Source organism: Alligator sinensis, unplaced genomic scaffold, assembly GCF_000455745.1.
Source record: "Alligator sinensis unplaced genomic scaffold, ASM45574v1 scaffold700_1, whole genome shotgun sequence".
Taxonomy (NCBI): domain Eukaryota; kingdom Metazoa; phylum Chordata; order Crocodylia; family Alligatoridae; genus Alligator; species Alligator sinensis.
In genome coordinates, this window is record NW_005842531.1 from 190,651 (window position 1) to 196,016 (window position 5,366).

The window sequence follows — 5,366 nt, forward strand, 5'->3', positions numbered from 1 at the left end:
AGCCTGGGGCCAGCCACTGCCAGGATCAGGGGCCTCAGGAGGGCAGACAGGGGGTGGGGCTGGGCACTGCGGGGAGCAGGGGGAACAAGTGGGGCCGTGAGAGCTCCTCCCCATAGTTCCCTCCCCCTCCTCGAGCCCCCCCGACCCTTTACTCACTGGCTGTGGAGCCCTGGTGCTGAAGCACGCTCCTTCAGCACCAGGGCAAGGGGCCAACCATGGAGATGCTCTGGCAGCCAGAGCGTCTCCCTGGAAGAGCCAACTTTTTTAAACTTCGGGTTTTTTTAGACCCCTGGTTTTCTCCCCTCGCTGCAAGTTTGCATCACGGGGAACATTTTTTCATTCCCACACGTGCCTCTTGCCCTGCCTCAAAGGGGTTTGAGATGGGGCAAGAGGCATGTGCACGCTCATCTGGACGCAACCATATATTGCTCCAGACAATTTCACTGCTAATACTTTAATTTACAGGGGTACAGACATTATGTAAGCATGCTTTATTTTGTTTTAATGGCTAGAATTAAGTGACTAGCTATCCAAGCCTAACTATGCCAGTAGATGTGCGGGGACACTGCTCCAACATGCTGTAATTGCAGTCCGATTAATCGAGTCTGCTGGAGTGTGCTAATTAGGATGGAGGGGTGCTTAGTGTCTGGTCTCATGCTGAAGTAAACTCTGTTAATCCACATCAAAAGGAGCCAACTCTGCCCATAAGAGCAGTTTTAGCACTGAAGCTTAGAAATGTTACTAGCTATTGGCTTTACTTATAGAAGCTGAAAATGCTACTTGATGCTACTAGCATCTGATCTCTTTTATTAGTAATGCTACATAGTAACATATGTAGGGCCAAGTCTACAGTAGTGTACAGTTTTTATAACAAGATCTGCTGCAATAAGAATCTCCAAAAATATGGTGATGGGAGCCACATTTGTCCCCTAAAGCAACTAGCACATTCCATGATCCCTTGAGGACTATTCATCGTACAGGGAAGCAGTAATATCAAATTAATACTGCATTTCCATGGTCTAGAAATGAGAACCTTGAGGCTCTCATTTTATTGTGCAACCTTGGATAACTCGATCTTTATCCTTCATTCAACCCAAGTGAGGGGTGGAAAGATTAGTAAAAACCTGATGTTTCACAAATAACAGAGTCCAAGATTCTACCTATGGAATTTTTCAAAATTCTCAGGACCTTTTACCATGATGTGTTTTTGAATATAGGGTAAATAAGAAATAATGGTACAAAAATATAAACTCTACTGACAAATTCTCAAAAGGAGGAGTTAGCGTTGACAATATGGACGTACTAAGAAATCTGATCCCATAAAGGAATATGGGGGAATGTATTCTTGGATGAAATACAGCTTGCTCTTTATGTTCCAGTAAAACCTTCTCTGTCAGTTACTGATCAAACAAGAGGGAGAACATAATTTTAGGAAACTAAATAGAAAATTAAATCATATCAAACAGAAAAATAGCTGGAGACTACTTTGATCTTTATATAAATGAAACCATTAAAACAAATCTATTTGTTTCAATAACTGTGGCCACACAGTGTATTCACAGCCACAGAACTCTTTTTTTTTTTTTTTGATCAATAAGATGGTTAAAACTGCCTAACAACAGCTGACTTCTTATACAAACATATATAGAACAGACTGTAAATAGAAATCAGGTGGACTAAGTCTCGAAAGGTTAGGGACCATGCTTTAAAATGCTATGCCAGAGAACTCTTATGCTGATGTCCATCTTCGGGAAAAAGGCACTAGCAGCTAACAGTTCCTGGGAAAAGAGCAAATAGAAGATACTATACATTCAATCCTCTCTTTTGGAAGTGAGAGATGCCTTGCAACTCCTGGGGTACTTTGACCTATCACTAGTTCAGCCCTTTTAAACGCAATATAAAATGATCAGCAGCCTCATATCAAGTAGCTTTATATCAGATATATATCCATTTAATGTGAAACTCTGACTTGGAACAGAAGCGTGCCTGGGTAGTTCTATGCATAGCAATGCATGGGACAGCTTCAGGGGCCAGGACAATAGCACAGCTGCTTTCTATTTCTGTGCCAACACTAACTCAGTGCCTGCAGTTTTTGCCCTTGTTCCCCCACTCCCACACTCCACTTAGCTATGGTACTGCTTGGGAGTCTGTTCCAAACTCTTTTGAGAGTGAGAGCACCTGAGAAGAGAACAGATGGGTGCTGATAACCTTCATTCCTAAAAGGTAGCCAGATCTCTTCCCTTAGATTTTTTTAGGGCTCAGATTCTCTCAGGAAAACTCTTTCTAAATGGAACTATTCTGTATTTATGTCATGTAAGCAGGCCAGAGCATTTTGCATGAGGTTTGACATCCAGTAGACTACCCAAGTAATACAGGAAACTTCCCTTCCAGCAACAGAAATCAATGTTATAAGGGTAACAACAAAGTTATTTAGGAACATGAAAGTGTTCTTCCAGCCATGAAAAGTGTTTCTGCAAAATTGGAATCAGCAACTCCTGTGTTTAATATATCTCCATGACTTAAATTTGTTCAGTATAGAATTAAAAGGATAGATTTTTTTCCCCTCCCCTAAATAACAGCACTGCAGGCTATTCCTGGGCCTAAAAAGTCACACTGTTTGTGTGCCCCAACTAGGGAAGACTATACAGAGCAAAGTGTACCAGATTACATTATTTGTGATTACCACAGTGCAAACCTCAGTGTTTTCACAATCTTGAATCTTGCTTCTTTCACCATAGGCTGTGTAACATGTTCATTCCTTCTACACTGCAAGGAAGGAAGGATTTTTTTTTTAATTACCATGTATATATGCATGGCATGGCACACCTTAGCTTTGTTCAAAATACTTTATGGCCCCTGTTAAAAACACCACTATTGCTTTAAAAACAAAACAGAAAAAAACAAACAATCAAAAAACCCAAAAAACAAACAAGCAAAAACATACTGAAAAATCTGCAACACACTTTTTCCAAAGCCTCATAACAAAATCAAAACAAGTTCTCATTAGAAACTTACTCAAAACCTTTGTTTTTTTACCCAGAGAGAATTACTTCCATCAAAAGAATGTAACTTTTCTATCAACTGATTTTAGCACTAGAGCTCTTCTAAAATAAATATTATTATAGTAGAAAAATATAATTTGCTTATTCAGGAACAATGTAGGTGGAAATGCCAGAAAGCTATATATGGAAACCAGGTTGTTCAATTAAAAAATAAAAATATACCACTTTTACTCCTTAATGGTCACTATTCCTCCTGGTTATAGGGCAGGATGCTGTCTTTTCCACCTGTCTGGACTGATTCCTCACTAATTTGAACAAGTATAAACCCACTAAAGTGAAGTTTAGTTACTAAATGAGTTTGAGGGCTCAGTCCTACAAGATGATTAGAAGTCCACACAAACCCTGCTGAATGCGTACTTAGCCTTAGGTATATAAAGAAAATGGGATGGGGTGAAAATAAACAGCAGCTGGCTGTACTAAGTGCTGGAGGACTTGAGAGCAAGTCTGCAATGAAAAGCTGACTTTCCCAAAGGCAAAACTAATTGTAGGTTATAATACGAAACAAGGATGCTACTTTTTGGTAGTTGGTTGTGGGGGTATAAGAAGAGACATGTCAGCCTTATAAAAATAAATAAATACAAGCATGTCCAATGAAAACCATCATTATTTTATTGTAGACAGAAGGCCTGATCCTCATTTATATGAAAGCCCTCTTACACTATTCCATCAGTGTAAAGAAGCTTCGAGTCCCTTCATGCTAACAGTGTTGTGAACAGTGTTTAGTGTGAAAGAGAATCAAGCTAGTAGTGTTTTGAAATGGTCCTTTTTACCAGGTATCATATTATCCAAAATAATGGTCAAATAAGGATCTGGAAAGGAACTTGTAACCAAAAGATGCTGCTTCCTTACAACTGGAGGAAAAAATCTTTCTGTCAACCTTCCCCCCCCAAGTGAAGGTTAAAGACCTGTGATTTTACAATTAAACTCATTCAAATGACCCTCCAATATGAAAAGAAAAACAATTCTAAGATACATGGATTCATACTCATTATTTCAGATGTTGAGGCCAGTTATAACAGCTGCAAAGCTGTACCCTTAGAATCAAGAAGGAACTGAATACTAATATTTGAAAAATCACTAATGCTTCCAAATAGAAATGAACCTGGGAAAGTTCATCCACTCAATTCACCCTGCATCAGTTCATATGCTCAATTGAATTTGAACACTATATATCTGATTCCTCATGTAAGCAGGTAAATAAATGAGTTTACTGACAGGAAACCAAAGAGAGAGAAAGGAGTTCTTCTGTAAGCATTCATGTCTTCTCATTGCTAAGGAAACCACTGCCTTTGTCTGTAATGATTTACAATGGCTCTCTCATTTGAATTCTGACTTACAGATGTCAAATTATCTCTGATGTTGCATTTGCTTCCATGGAATTATACCATAGATGAATTCAACCCATCTTCAAGTAAGGCAAACACATGAAGAAATGCTTTGTATAGAAGTTAGAATACAAACAGTACTAACACATATATATTTTAGTGATACGTGGAAATTAGTTTCACTTCCCCATATATTTATTATTAGCAACATAATTTATAAATACTGTATGAACACGTGTGTTTATTTAATATAATAGATATACTCTATAGAATATGTGTGTATGTTATATATGTATAATGCATGTATATTTTGTATGCATTTTATACACCCATATATGGGAAGGGGTTGTATATACACAGATATATAATTTCACTTATATTTTTCTGAGGTGAGTAAAAGGTGTTTGAAAGGACAGAACAAGATCATAGGATTATAGATAAATAGGGCTGGAGGGACCTCTAGAAGTCATCTAATCTAGCCCAACCACTGCCTGAGGCATAATCATCCCTATCCAAACCATCCTATGCAATCCATAATCTAAACTCTACATAAAACTACCATTTACCTTGAAACAACACAGACCTAACACCCTAACCTGCCATAAGTAAAGTGTCGGAGATCAGAGCAGCCGCCGGCAGCTGCTTGCTGACCCCCCGCACCAGAGCAGTAAAACTTTCACCTGACAGGCAGGTAGTGATGGATGGGGTGGAATTAACCAGGCACAGATGCGTGTTGGTTATAGGAATTTGTTTACTTACGTCGCTCAGATAGTGACGCGCGACGCAGGCTGAGCCTTTGTTCCGTTGCAGTTTTTCCGGTTATAGCGATTATAATCAAGCGTATGGTTTCAGGTTGCAGCTAACGATACAACGATTACGATCAAGCGTACAGTTTCGGGTTACAGCTAACAATGACGGACGTGGCGCCGGGAACGAGCTATCATGCCTGCAGGGCTTTGATACGTCAATATTTACGCTG

At 39.3% G+C, this 5,366-nt stretch overlaps 1 long non-coding RNA gene across 1 annotated transcript in view; it reads right to left on the bottom strand.

Moving 5' to 3' along the window:
• LOC102373502 overlaps positions 1-3,312 on the bottom strand; it is a 26,170-nt gene extending 22,858 nt beyond the window's left edge. Inside the window, exons 1-2 of the long non-coding RNA XR_324764.2 lie at positions 3,225-3,312; positions 2,696-2,766 (exon numbers count right to left, since the gene is read on the bottom strand). This is a non-coding gene — a long non-coding RNA (uncharacterized LOC102373502). The remainder of the gene's footprint in view (positions 1-2,695; positions 2,767-3,224) is intronic.
• Positions 3,313-5,366: the final 2,054 nt, after the last annotated feature.